Here is a 16,990-nt window from a genome sequence, read left to right as displayed (position 1 = left end):
GCCTGTAAGGGCCAAACTCAAAAAAAAATTCCCAGAGCTAAAGTTGTCCAAATTGGACAAATTTTATATTAGAATGGGGGTTTTTGGGTGTTCTGAGATCAATGGTGAGGTCCTTTTGAGCTCAAAATGCCCAGAAATAGAAAAGATACCCCAAATCCAAACTAAAAAACTTTGAAAAAGAATTGAAACTCTTGCCTCCAAAAATAATATTTTGAAAAGAAATCAGGAACAAGCAACAACAGATGATTTTTTTGATACCATGAAGAAGTTGAGAAAGTACAACTTCTGAGATCCCAAGAGCATCTGCAAGAAAAATACTTGTCACAAGAGAAGATTGGAGATAGAACACAAAAAAGGCTCTGAAGAAAAGATTATCATTTTAGAGAGAGAATTGAAAAAGAAAAGTTACAATACAATCCTTATGACACGAGAATAGAAACCCTAAATATGTGCTACCCTAAAGAAACCCTAAAATGATAAAGAGTATTTAATAATTAGAATACCTACAATATTATTAAATGCCTAAGTTTAGCTTAAGCGTAGAGTATAATAGACTAATAATTAAATAAATAATTATTAGCTAGTACAAGATAACTCTATTCGTTTTCCGAAAACGAAGTTTGTTTGCCCAATTTATGGCTCCCGGAGTGCAGAAAAGAGCACTGACTTGAATGGCAAAAAATAGGTACCAAATAAAAAAATCAGCAAATCTCACCACCATATCTGAGTAGGGCTGGAAAAGAGCTTTTTGATGCCTATTCATTTTCAAAAATCCGACTCTGTTTGCCCAAGTTATGGCAAAAAACAAAAAACCCCTCTTGTAGGGCATAAAGAAAAGAAAAAACAAAAAAACCCTCTTGTATGACAAAAAACAAAAACCCCTCTTGTAGGGTAAAAAAAAAGAAAAGAAAATTCTTGAAAAACGTGCCTGTAAGGGCCAAACAAAAAAAAAATTCCCAGAGCTAAAGTTGTCTAAACTAGACAAATTTTATATTAAAATGGGGGTTTTTAGGTGTTCTGAGCTCAATGGTGAGGTCCTTTTGAGCTCAAAATGCCCAGAAACAAAAAAGATACACAAAATCCAAACTAAAAAACTCTGAAAAAGAACTGAAACTCTTGCCTCCAAAGAAAATATTTTGAAAAGAAACTAGGAACAAGGAACAATAGATGATTTCTCTGATACCATGAAGAAGTTGAGAAAGTACAACATCTGAGATCCCAAGAGCATCTGCAAGAAAAATACTTGTCACAAGAGAAGATTGGAGACAGAATACAAAAAAGGGGCTAAAGAAAAGATTATCATTTTAGAGAGAGAATTGAAAAAGAAAAGTTACAATACAATCCTTATGACACGAGAATAGAAACCCTAAATATGTGCTACCCTAAAGAAACCCTAAAATGATAAAGAGTATTTAATAACTAGAATACCTACAATATTATTAAATGCCTAAGTTTAGCTTAAGCGTAGAGTATAATAGACTAATAATTAAATAAATCAAGCATTAACAAGTCAATATTTTGGTGCAACGACAACTAGACTTGTAACAAGTGGTATCAAATTTTGGTCATAAGTTCAAACCCCTCTCTTGATATATGGTCTACATTTGAGGGTATATATATATATATATGTATATATATATATATGTATATATATATATGTATATATATCTATATGTATATGTATATGTATATATATATATATGTATATGTATATGTATATGTATATATATATGTATATGTATATATATTTATTTATACATATATATACATGTATATATATATATTTCAGTGCAACGACAACTGAACTTGTAACAAGTGGTATCAAATTTTGGTCATAAGTTCAAACCCCTCTCTTGATATATGGTCTGCATTTGAGGGTATGTATATATGTATATATGTATATATGTATATATGTATATATGTATATATGTATATATGTATGTATATATATATACATGTATATATGTATGTATACATACATGTATGTATGTATATATATACATATATATACAAACATGTATATATATATATATATATATATATATATATATATATATATATATATATATATATATATATATATATATATATATACACACATGAAAACTAGTCGAGTTGTTCAAGGTAAAATGACCCTGTATGGACAAAAAATTGCAGAGTCAATATCCTGTCCCCTTGCTATCTTTTAACCATTTTGCTAGTCTTTTTCAAAGTTTGCATTATAGTGTGAACTTGACTCCAGTTTCTTTGCTTCATTCAAATTATGAATAACCTACAATTGCAAAGATAGGTGCAAATTACAAGCTAGAGAACACAAGAAAATCCAATTTTATAAATGCTAAACAAAAAGGGAAAGATAATTCACCTTCATAAAATCTTCATGAATAACATAATCATGCTTTGCACCAAACATAACATCTGTTTTGCACTGAAATATGACCTCAATTTTATAAGTCTTTCAATTACTTACTCGATGTATCTTATTCAACGTACTCATTGTAAAACATATTAACAACCATATATATATACACACACATACATAGACATAAACATAGACATAGACATACACATACACATACACATACACATACACATACACATACACATACACATACACATACACATACACATACACATACACATACACATACACATACACATACACATACACATATGTACACACACACAGACACATATGTATGTATATATGTGTGTGTGTGTGTGTATCAAATATATATATATATATATATATATATATATATATATATATATATATATATATATATATATATATATATATATATATATATATATATATATATATATATATATATATATATATATATATATATATATATATATATATATATATATATATATATATATATATATATATATATGCATTGATATATATATGAAAATTGATCGAGTTGAAAGGTAAAATGCTCCTATATGGACAAAAAATTGTAGAGTCAATATCCTATCCCTTTTCTATCTTTTAACCATTTTGCTAGTCTTTTCCAAAGTCTATGCATTACAGTGTGAACTTGACTACAATTTCTTTGCTTCATTCAAATTACGAACAACCTGCAAATTGCAAAGATAGGTACAAGTTATAAGCTAGAGCACACACGCAAATCAAATTTTATAAAATGCTAAACAAAAAGGGAAAGAGAATTCACCTTCATAAAATCTTCTTTGATTACATAATCATGCTCTACACTGAACATAACATCTTTTCTGCACTGAAATATGACCTCAATTATATAATTCTTTCAATTACTGGGTCAATCTATTTCATTCAATGTACGCATTGTAAAAATATTAACAGGTGTATATAAATATATTAGATATATACATATATGCATTGATATATACCTCCATTCATTGAAGCCATTTTAGAAAATAAATATTGTTTGCATATGATGTGTGAAAGGGTTGAATCATTGAAGGGTTGAATATTAAATATGAAACAACTAATTGTTTCTCACCTATATTCAAATTTGGAAATTAGCTACCACAAATGAATGCATTCATTTTCCACATTTGAATGATTTTATTACACATAATTTCCAATCCTACTTTCATTACTATATCATAAAGATCATACCTGATTGATAGGTGTTAATTCATATTGGTACACACTAAATAACTAAATTTAGGTTTTCATAAATTGAGATTATATTTTGCATTCCTACAGTTAATATGTAACTATGTATATCCATTTTGTATGTATGTTATATATATGCATATGCATATGTATGTATATGTGCATTTGTGTAATTCTATGTATACGTGCATATGTATGTAGAAGGATATTTATGTACTTATGTATTTGAATATGTATGTATAAATGTGTGTAAGGATTGTATGCATGTTGTGAAATGTTGAAGACAGTCAAAATATTGTTGTGCATGCAATATTGTATGGATGATTTGTTGTGAGAGCGCTACTACCCCCAATTATTACATTTTTTTTGCAGGCATGCAAGAGCATTGAGAGAGGAATCATAGTTGTGGAAGATCATTATATCAATGTAAATGTGTTTCTTAACACACTATAATCATTTGGGATATTATGCTATTCATGCTTTCATTTTTTTTAATTTGTGTATTATTTTATGTTATGTAGAATTGAGTTGTATTGCATTTTTCTCTAAATGTTTTGGTAGGCATGTAGAGACATGATAAGGAGTTGTATATAATACAAAAATCCTTCCTCTCAGGGAAAGTCTTTATGACTTTACTTTGGCAATGACCTAGTAGACACTGCGATTTGTGATTTGTTGTCTTCTTTTATTTTTTATGTTTCAATCTTCTCTTTTTGGATTGTTTATATGTAATGCCTATAATTTCAACACTTTTATGCATATATTATTTTTTTCTTTTTTTTAATATTATTATATTCTTCTTGTTCTTTTTATCTTCTTTTATATATATATATATATCTTGATTTTTGCTGAAATCATACATTTTTTAGAAAATATAATGATTTAAGCTTTAAGAGGTCCCATTTGAAGTAATTAATTGAAGAGAGTTAGATCAAATACATTTAGATCAAAATTTCTTGGATAGAACATCTCTACTTCTAAATCATACTTGCAATGGAGTCTCCTTTGCATCTATCAAATGCTGATAAAAAAGCAATTTTACATTATCTTTTGAGAGGTCAAATGTTAATTTCAAGTGGGACCATCAATGTGAGGACACATTCAATAAGATCAAGGCCTATCTCATGCAACCACCCGTCCTAATATCACCAATTCGAGGAAAGCCATTGTTACTATATGTATCAACCACTGAAGTCTCATTAAGAGTTATACTTGCACAATAGGACAATGAAGGAAAAGAATGAGCCATCTACTACATCAACAAAAAAATTAGTGGGATATAAGATCAAATATTCACCAAAATAAAAAGCATGCTTGACGGTAGTTTTTGCTTCTCAAAAAATAAGACATTATCTACTATCTCACTCCATCAAGTTGATTGCTAAAATCGATCCATTGAAGTATTTGGTCAGCAAGGTGACATTGATAGGAAGACTAGTAAAATGGGTCATGATCCTAAGCGAGTTTGATATTGAATATGTAGATATAAAATCTATCAAGGGGAAAGTCATGGCCGACTAGCTAGCAGAGGCACTACTTCAAGATGACTATCCTTTACATATTGAATTCCCCGATGCTGATATCCTAATGGTCACCACAAAAACATGGCAATTGTACTTTGACGATTCATATACACAACATGGATTAGGATCAGGCATTCTATTCATCACACCACAAGGTCATACAATTCCAAAGGCATACAAATTAAGCTTTCCATGCACCAATAACACAACATAATATGAAGCTTTGGTAACGAGAATAAAGATGGCCATAGAATGAAACATTACACAACTTCAGGTCTTTGGAGACTCTCAGCTTGTCATCAATCAAATCAATGATGATTATCAAACAAAGGATGAAAAAATAATGCCTTCTAAGAAGATGGTTGATGATGTCAAGAAATACTTTGTTGAAATAACTTTTTAGCAAATTTTGAGGAATGACAACAAATTAATAGATGCCATGGAAACACTTGCTTCTCTATTGCAGACACAAGAAAATCAAGAGCGTTATGAATTCTTGGTGGAAGAGTTGTTTTACCCTACACATAATTGTCCTAATTCCCAAACTATCTATCACCTTATTGGGCATGATTTCTCTCGCTATGACCAAACTTACACATACCTAAAAGATAATATCCTCCCTCCTAAATTTTCAAAGAACCAAAAGAGAAACTTTATTCGCCAATCCTCCTATTATACTCTCGTCACATATACCATTTTTAAATGAGGTTTGGACGATACTCTTTTAAAGATGTCTCAAGCAAGAAGAATCTAAGAAGGCCTTAAATGAAGTCCATAATGACATTTGTGGAACTCATTCAAGTGGTCTTACACTTTTGAAAAAACTCATACACTTGGGCTATTATTGGCCAACTATGGAATGAGATTCTTTTCATATAGCAAAAACATGTGAACAATGTCATATCCATGGGAATTTTATTCATGCAATAGCACAAGAGCTTCATGCTTTGGCAACCTCTTGGCCTTTCTGCCAATGGGGTCTTGATCTAGTAGAAAAGATACATCCTCCTTCATCCAATGGTCACACATTTATCCTTGTAGCTACAAAATATTTTACAAATGGACTGAGGCAATACCTCTCATCAATATCATAGGAAAACAAATTATAGCATTTATCTTGAACTACATCATATGCTACTATGGCATACCCATGACCATTATCACTAATAATGGGCGACTGTTCAAGAACTAGGATGTACAAGAGCTATGTGAAAAATTCAAGATCCAACACAAATTTTCCACACCCTACTATCCATAAGGGAATGGGAAAGCAGAAGCATCAAACAAAACTATTTTAAAAATTCTCAAAAAGATAGTGAATGATGCTGGCTACGATTGGCATATTCAATTGAACCTTGCTTTATGTGTCTACCTTACCAGTATTCACACACCAACATGTGCCACACCTTTCTCTCTTATCTATGGATAAGAAGCAATACTGACAATAGAAGTAGAGATACCTTCTCTATGAGTATCATTAAAAAGTCTTATCCCAGATGAAGATCAATGAGTATCTAGATTGCAAGAGTTAGAATTGATCCATGAACGAAGACAAAATGCCTTTGATCATTTCAAGGTATATCAGCAAAGAATGTGTCACAGTTACAATCACAAGGTCAAACCAAGAGCATTTCAAATTGGAGAACTAGTACTAAAGGAAAATCCACACAACCAAGCATATCGGGAAAAGAAAGGGAAGTTTGAACCAAACTGGTTGGGTCCATTTGTGGTCACAACAGTCTTTGGATCAGGAGCATATTAACTATCAACACAGGACGGGGATTAGCTCGAGGAGCCCATCAATAGCATGCATCTAAAAAAAAATTATGTTTGAAAAAGCAGAAAAACAAAAAACAGTGAAAAAGCAGAAAAATAAAAAATAGTGAAAAGGCAGAAAATAAAAAACTGTGGAAAAACAGAAAAATAAAAAACAGTGAAAAAACAAAAAAAACAAAAACTGTGGAAAATCAAAAAATACAAAAAAAGCGAAAATAATGAAAAACAAAAAAAAAATCAAATATGAGAAAAAGTGTAATAAAAATAGATGGTGAAAACCTGGCAAACAGGTGCTATCTATCAACTAGCTCTTCCTTCTATTAGTTCATGCATCCTTCCACTTGCATCCATTTTCCATCAGTGTCGTTCATATCCATAATAAGCCTTTGTACATATGCAGGCATCGTAGCTGATTTCTCACCATGGTTTGGATCATTGGGTATATCATAATGACTTTTTTTCTAGGCTTGGAGCAAAATCCTGCACCTAGCTGGGGGCAAAATGTTAGATCATTTTGAGCTAAACCAAACAAGTAGAACAATAGTTAGGCAACAAGTGAAACTGAGACACATCCAACGTTGAACACGAGATCAAATTGTCATCCATCAACCTATCACATGTCAGTCTAAGCACATCACACACTTTTCAATGGATGATATCTTTTGGATAATGCTTTTAGCACCTGGGTTCAAATTTTATATCTTGATTTTTGCTATCATGATTTCTGAGTGATTCCTGGATGTTTTTGACTAGAGGAACAAGGAAGGAACATGATATTTTTCTTGTTTTTTGTTTGTAAATTAATCATTAATATGTGCAAAGTTGTCTCAGGACATGATCACTAGAGTATCATCGAAGACATTTTGGATTTTCATATAGAAATGGTTAATCATGCCTGTTTTATGCAAGGAACACTTAGGTCATCTTTGTTCAATTATACCTCGATGCTTGTGCTAACTTGCAATATCAAAATCTAGGAAAGAAGTGCTCAGGTTATCATGGTTTAATTATACCATCGATGTTTGCACTCACTTCCCACATTTGAAAAAAAAGCTCAATGATGACAAAACGCAATAACCTAGTGACTGGTCCGATCGTAGCTTTCCATTTCATTTGCATTTATCTTGCATTTGATTCTTGAATAGGATCCCACAAGCTCATCTTATCCAAGGCCAAATCTATTGCAAGAATCATCAATGTATCCTCATAAGTGTATAGACAATCAAAACAATGACTCATCTCTCAATAAATATTGTTGACCCAATGTGAATCTTATGCTACTCCCTCAAATATCCCAACATCAACATATCTAAATCTTCTTGCAACCTAATATCAACAAAATGTCAGTTCTTTATCCAATCAATCTTATCAATTCTATCAATCGATTGCATCTGATCTATTCTATCATGTCTTATACAAGATGTATCTTTCTTGGAACTAGATGTTTTGATCAAGTCTTATAAAGGATATATCATTCCTGAAACTAGATGCTTTGATCATCTTTGTCTTATATAGTAGGTGTCATTCTTGAAACCAGACTACATCTCGATCTTATCAATCTAATCAATCTTATCGAATTCAATCAAAATTTATCAATCATCACATCGAGAATCACATCATCGTGATCAAAGAACTCACACTTTCATCAATCAACGTTGCAAATATCAAATCATTTTTAATCGAGAAATCAATTTCGCAATGATCCAACCACTCCAAAAGTCAATTATCTCAATTGACCTCCCGAGGGGGCATCATCGTACCAAAATTTATCAATCAATGTCTAGGGCATCCTATCGAACCAATATTGCATCAACATCATCAAAATGAGATTATTCTTTGAATCAACGCGTCATCACACCTTGCTTCAAAGAGGGGAAAAATATATACACCTAAAAATGGTCTGAAGATAATTAATTAAATAAGAAATTATTTAATTAATCCCCCTTCCCAATTTAATTGAATTCACTAGAAATTTGATTAATTTCCCTCATTCACCTGCTTATTAATAAATCTAAGGATTTATTTAATAGGTTGATTTGAATAGTCCCCTTTGATTAATTAATCTAAATTCATTAACCCTCCCCCTATTTAATTCATTCATTCTAATCCCCTAATTAATTAAAACAAATCAATTTATGAGTTGTTGAAAGTTAATTAGCCTTTTCCTATTATTTGAATTTTTAAATTCAAATTACCCACATGCCTCCTACCTTCTAACCACTTAACCCTGGGTTTAACTAACCCTATCCTATCTTGCACATCCTAACCTCCTTATCCTAACCTCATGTGTGTTGGATATCTTCTCTTTGAGACACATGGCACTTTGGGCACGTCTCCTCTCTTGGACACTTGCCCTCTTATGAGAAAGGCTCCTTGACACTTGTCACCACAAAGATGACAAGTGTCCCTCCCTCCAACCTCTTCTCCAACCTCCTCCAATTTGACCCTTGATATATTTAGACTCAATCTTGACCGTTGATTCCTACCACCTCACCTCTAGCCTTGGAAATCCTATAAATATCCCCTATTTTGGAGCACAAAGGATCCGATCTCATATCATTTTAGGAATTGTTACTATATGCATATCCCTTTTATCATATCATTTAAACATTGTTATTATAGGTAATTGCATCCTAGATCTAGCTTAATTTGATCATTTTCCAGCATAATTGTTGAATCATGTAGCTTAATCAATCTCTTTTGTAGCTCAATTGCATCATCATCATAGCTTAATCATGCATATCATTAGCTTAATTATCTTATTGGATCAATCTAGCATAATAAATATCATCTAGCTTGCATATCATATCATTTCAAATCCCCCATCTAGGTGTAGTCAGGTCACTGGGATTGCTTATCCAGATTTGAGAGCAAATCCACATGTGCATCTCTTAGGAGGCGACAGGTCTCTTTGTCATGGTTTATCTTTTGTTTAATTTCATTTTGCTAACCATGCTTGTAATGATCTATTGAGTGTTTGTGTTGCAGCTGCAAGTACCCTACTTCACACACACGACATTATTAACTAATTGAAACATATCAGCCATGTCCATAAATAACAATACATTCTACCTAGGACATAATTGCTAAATCAACTTTGATTTATGTACTTACAACATTGACATGGACATGGAATGACAAAATTATAAGGTTGGTGTAATCGACAATTTTTTTAGACTATCAAAAGTTATTATATGTCCATTTATCCAATGGAATGGCTCAAGAACAAGTAGTCTAGTAGTGAAAATTGTTAGCACAAGTCTACAACTTTTTTGTTGTTTTACAGAGCTTCCTTATCCATCCTTTACAAATGTTCATCATTACTTTAAACCCGCGATTTGAAAACTAGTGTTGCTAGTTTTATTATATGCTAATGAGGTCAACATTTTTACTACTATTTTTTTCCTTTGTTTTATGCTTTCATGAAGGTTTTATATTTAATAATTTCTTCATTTGTAAATTAATGAATAGTTTTTCATATTCTTCTTTCTCTCCGTTTTACTTCTATTTGCAAGTTCTATATTTTTTTCTAGCTAGATCATACTATCTTTTGCAAGTTTAGTTAATATTTAACATGGCATTAGAGAACATAGGTGATAGAAAAAGGAAACATAAATTTTTTTGTAGGTATTGAATATTAGATCTAAAAAAATGAAATTTGTAGCCTTTTCTATTCTCATGCCATACAACTATTTTGAATGGAAGACAAAGATTTTGATTCAACTCAGAAGTAGAGGCTTGTATCAAATAGTCATGGATACAAAGGTTGAACTTAATTCTGTAATAGAAAACTCCAAATATTTCAACCAGATGGATGAGCTTATGGTCTTCTATGCTTATCCATGTCTCCAAAATTGTTGTTTAATGTTGAAAAATTCACAACTCCAAACCAAATTTGGACTACATTGGAGACTCTTTTGGAAATCAAGATGAGATGTGGGGTCCCATCCTCAAAAATAAGCTCAATTTATTAGATCCAAGAAGTTTTGAAAACATTTAAAACTTCTTCACAATATTCAAGGCCTTATTGCTCTAGCCAAAGGGATAGACAATCAAAAAATCCATTGAAGAAATGAAATTATTTCTTGTTATTCTGTGAAAATGGGGTCCTGAATATGTTGTATTTATCACCACTTTTCACATAGTCAGGCTTAAATTTGGAGCATCTTGGAATATGCCCTAACTTGATTCTTTTATTGACTCTCTAATACACGAGCAAGATAAGATCATAATGATGGGTACATTGAAATATTACAAAGCTCATGTGAACTTGTTGTGCATGCAAGTGAGAAGAACAATTCAAAATCCAATCAACAATCCAAAGGCAAAGGGTAGAAGGAACTTGATCCTAAAAAGGAAGCTAATCTCAAACCCCGAGATGAATCTTCCAGCTTGAAGGAAAAGAAGGACAACCTATCAAATCAAATTGCAACTATTGCAACCCTTCTTATTATACATAATTATCATCCATGAAGAATACCATTGATCTCATGGTGTGGAAACTTCAATAGAATAATCTTGTCAACTTTATTCCAAAAGGTGCCAAGTAGAAGCAGGAAGAAAAAGTGCCATAAACAAAAGGTAGTATGCATGTATTAATTGCTATTCATTCTTCTCCAGATACATGGATCATAGACTCTAGATCTTCACACCACATGATGTAAAGACGTAAATCGTGCTAACTTCAAATATAGCCGAAATACTCTTTATTCTTAAATAAACTCATAAATCACTTAATAAGTCTATTACATTCCACTTTTCCATTAATAGCTCCAATTAATCATTTCATTCAGATCATAGTAAACACAAAATTTCTATAAAAGATAAAGATTCTTCATTCAATAAATTGATAAAAGTAGTATCTCAATCATACAATACTTACACATTTCAAGTTGTTGTAAGTTCAATAATAAATAATACAAAGTAAAGGGTGAGATGCATCCATTGATCTAAAACCCAAGCTATCGCCAATGCAATCTTTAACATGAAGAACAAGATTCAGGTGCTTTTTTTGCCCAACCTTGAATCTTATGCTTCCCCAAAATTCTTGGTCAATCAAGAATACCCGACACTGCACGAATTGCTTAGCAAAAGAATTCGAAAGGCAAGATGGAATCTAGTGCGTGCCTAGATGATACATGCATTTTCAATTTTCTAGTTCTATTAAGAAACAAGCATTCATTATCAATCAAGGATATGGTAGAGAGCATAAAATAAAATAATTCCATCTATTTCAATGGTTTATTCAATTTGATTACTCGACCGAGTATAATACCATGCACAACAAAAATAGATAGTTGGAAAAGCAACTATTCTCTCTATAATCCACATTCGACACCCGTTCGGGAAGGTAACTTTCCATAAACACAAGCCTATCTAGCTTTGTTCACATAAATCTAGAATAAATTCATATAGAAGACAATCTTTCACCTTTCAATTCTAGCTTCCTATTTCTTGCAAGATAAAAATACAATGCTAAGAAGACAATCTTTTGTTTGAATAGAAATTGATAGAATAAATCTTTTATTACAACCAATCTTATCTGATAGGAAACAATCTTTTATGGATAATCAAATATACATCTAAAAGAAAACAATCTTTCCCTTCTATCTTTCAAGCAATTTAAAGACAAGAATCAAAATATTAAGAAGGTGTAACACATGTATGTATCTTACATATAAATTGAATAAAATGAGTACACATTTTTTTATTCAATTATCAAAACATTTAAATAGCGTAATCATTAACATGCATTCCATTTATTATCGTTTAGAAATCTAAGTTTTATATCGTCTAGGCTCTCTATCTTTCCATGTTTCTTGGTTCATTTACCTCTTTTCTCGAACAACATAATAATATGTGACTTTCCATGATTCAACTCACTGATTTTACTAGTTTTCCATAACAACAATCTAACATGATGATAATCCATAAAGTGCCTATCTATATGGCCTTTCAAATAAGATACCTAATAACCATCTTTAATTTTCATGCAAGGATCAAATTCGAAAGTGCAAGTCTTTTCTTGGGATATAAAAATAAACTTCAATATTAAATAAGTCATAATCCTAATATTTCATCTTCTTCACAGTTTAATTTCAGAGTTTCTCTCTCTATCCTCTTACTCTGTTTCTAGAGGATTGGGTGATCTAATTTGTAAGAGTTTCACTAAGTTTTATCAACAAACTTTCATAAATATATCATTATTGCATCTATATTTGCATGATCGTAATTTAAACAATCAAAGATGATTCATATTACGACTCTAACTCTTCCATTAGAATATTTGATAAATCTAAAACAAGATCATTCTTTATCTCTTAAATCTCTTCAAATAAACATACTAGATTTGAGCCTACCTCAAGAAAAGCGATCCAGGTCTATTATGATCCTTGATAACTTTAAATTGTTAGCGTTATGTCTGGGTTTCATTGCTTTCCTTCTTGACGCTCTTCTATCTCACGAGCTCTCTATTCTCTAGTCCTTATTCATTCTATATTCTAAAAATTTCTCTGATAATAACAAAGCAACTAATACTCATTCAAGAGCCTAACCCCTAAGTTCGACACTAAATTGGAGATGATCATTGTTGATCTTTTACGACTCGGTCGTAAACACATCAAAATCTCCTCTATTCCATTCTCTCTAGTCTCTTGTCGTTCTTCTACGTTCTTGCTCTCCTCTATCTTGATTCCTCTAACTTTCTTCCTCTAACTTTCTATCTATCCCTTTCTTCCAACTCAATGGTCTATATATAGTTTTGTCATCTACCATCTTTCCTACTTTCGGGCTATCTCTCCTAGTGGTGGATTGATTCTAAATGATACCACTCATAATCTAATTGCATCATAACAATCCTAATCGTTGAACACCTATGTGTTCACCATGCAAGTTATTTATTATCTATTTTGTGACACCCAACCACTAAAGTTGTTAAGTCCATAATTATAGATTACCATGTGGCCTTTCACTCCAATACTAAGTCGACTTTACTAAAAATGACTTCCTTAAAACATGCAAGTTAAATAACTAACTTTATACATGTCGATCACGGTGGATATCGGTGGCTTTATGGTTGTTAGACCAGGTTACCTATTAAACATTTCTTATTTGGTGGTTTATGTATTTTTCACTTGGTTTATAGCATAAATAAAATGGAGGAGGAGTGGTAGTCAGTGGTCTCTACTTCCCCTAAACTACGCCTACCTTAATTCAAACAATTTACCTTTAAACTTGCCTACTACCGAATTCGATCTGCAATGTGGACTATGTTTTATCAAAAGGGAGGAGGGGTGGTCGGTGATAATACTGAACCCTCCCTTTAATTAAGGGGGGTGGTCGATATTACTATCAACCACCCTCTTTATTGTTTAATTCCCTTCTTTTAAAATTTAACCCGCCACAAATTATTATTTCTAATTTTTAGTTTTTAATTAATTTATATTTATATATATAATTAATGACTTTTCATTAATATATATATATATATTAAACATTAAACTTGTTAACAAATTCTTTAATAACCATTTTCTATAATTAAATATATATATAAAGATATATTTTGGATTTTCATTAAATAACTAAATTCAAGAAGTAATCATATTTCACGATAATTGGATATTTATAACTATATAGATATACATGTATATGATTAAATTGATTTCTCATATACATATATATTTTATACTATTGTCCAATTTACAAAAGTAAACTCATAAGTATAATTTTTCATACATTTATACATATCTAAAGAGAACATAAAAAACCTAGGGTCAATATTCGTTTTTGAATCATTTACACATTTCATCTCTTTTAACAATAAAGCATAATATTTCACTATCACTTTTGCAACTTAGATTTAACTCAGTCACTGCTCAAATCATGGAATCATTCACATGTATAAATATTAAATCAATCATCTATTCATTCCAAGTTCATCATTCTAATGTTAACAAACATTCAAATAAGATCATTTAAATCATCCATAGTTTCAAGATGCAAATTATAAATCCTAATGTGGTGTGTGAGAGATTCCATCTATTCTAACGAAATACAAGAGCTAAGACAACTCGACATAAACCATGTTCTCGCCTTCATCATTGTTCACCTATTCTTGCATTCACTTGCACTCAATCGCTCATTAGCAATGACGATCCCAATTTACAATAAAAATTATTACTGATCATTCAATTGTATATAAATCATTTCAGTACATTCAATATCCTATCTTATTTCATTAACAGTTCTATTTTCATTTCATTTCAATTTCATTTGAAAAATAAACATTATTTTCCTAATTAAATAATTATGGAAAAATAGGGTTCGTGACACATGACAAATACAAATGATACTCTTTGATCTTTTAAACTATATGAAGGTCTGCCTATTCTCATGGGCAATAACTCTCCAATAGAGGCAATTGGTAGTTTTGAGACTGTCCTACACATTCCAAAGCTTTATGTCAACTTCTCTCTATCTATCAAATGATAAATACTGGCACTAGAAAGAGAGTTGAATTCACCCTAGATTAGGTGAGCATATTTGACATGCAAGACAACTCAAAAATTGCCATTGGTAAGGAAAATCATCAATCTCATTTGCATACTTTTTTTGGCTTTCTTGCTAGATCAAATCCTACTTTAGTACTAATACATACAAATCATGAAACTATAATTTGGCCTAAAAGATATGGTCATTTAAACTTTAGATTCATGCAGAAACTTAGGAAATAGGGGATGGTAAAAGGATTGCCTACCATAGAATTTTCTGATGCAGTTTGTGAAGGTTGTTCTCTTGGAAAGAATCCTTATTAAATGTTTGAGAAGGGGAATGCATGGAGAGCTTCCTCTCCTTTAGAGCATCTTCATAGTTATCTTATGGGTCTGTTTCTAGAACCTTCCATGAGAAAATCCAAATATGTGCTTACATTCATTGGTGATTGCACGCAATACATATGGGTGTATTTTCTCGACTGCAAGTATGAAGTGTTTGAGAATCTCAAGATTTTCAAAGAATATGCAAAGAAGAAGTATGTGAAAATGATCAACATCCTCCACTCAAATAATGGGGAGGAGTATATCAACATTGATGTCCAACATCTTTGTGATGAAGATGGAATATATTTGTAGAACACAGTTCTGTTTTTTTGTTGAAATCATACATTTTAAAAAAAATATAATGATTTAGGCTTTAGGAGGTCCCATTTGAAGTAATTAATTGAAGAGAGTTAGATCAAAGTCTCTTAGATAAAAATTTATTGGATAGAACCTCTCTACTTCTAAATCATAGTTGCAATGAAGTCTCCTTTACATCTATCAAATGCTGATAAAAAACCAATTTTACATTAGCTTTTTTGGGGGTCAAATGAATTCATTTAGAAGGTTTGTTTTTTAAACTATTTAGTCCTTATTATAAGCTTTCCAAATAGTATAATTTTTAATATACTTAATTTCATTAATATATTTTTGTTTATTTCTTAAGAATGTAGGTTTTTCACCGGACATGAACTTCTTTGTTCAATGCATTGGGAAAAATAGTAAACTAATTCAAAAAGATTCTGAAAAATATCTAAGCCCTAGGTATTGATGTCTTCTTTCTAACAAAAATAAATAAAATTGAATTTTGATATATATAGAACAAGTTATGTGTTCAAACGTACGCCTATATCTAAATTATAATTAATCAGACTTCAAAACTAAATAAAATGAAAAATATTCAACATATCACTATTAAACCAACTGCATGCCTTGGGTATTGATGTTACAAACCAAAATGTAATAGAATTAAGTTTTTATCATTTATAAAAAAAAATTATGTGCTTCAAGATGCACATCACTCTAAAAAATGTTGTTTGCTATTAAAAACTACTTTTTGAGGGAGATGGAAAAATCAGTAAAATTTAATTTAAAAAAATTTGAAAAAAATATATTTGGAATCTACAAATAAGATGTTACAAATCACTAGTTTACATCATCTTCAAATTCTTAATGGTTTAAAAGTTATAGGTGTCAGAAAGTGAAGGTTTTTTTCAAAATGTTCATCTAAGTGTCAAAGTTGGTCAAAAAGTGGGGACCAATATTGT

This window comes from Cryptomeria japonica, chromosome 7 (assembly GCF_030272615.1).
Source record: "Cryptomeria japonica chromosome 7, Sugi_1.0, whole genome shotgun sequence".
Taxonomy (NCBI): Eukaryota; Viridiplantae; Streptophyta; class Pinopsida; order Cupressales; family Cupressaceae; genus Cryptomeria; species Cryptomeria japonica.
This window is presented reverse-complemented; position numbering follows the sequence as displayed.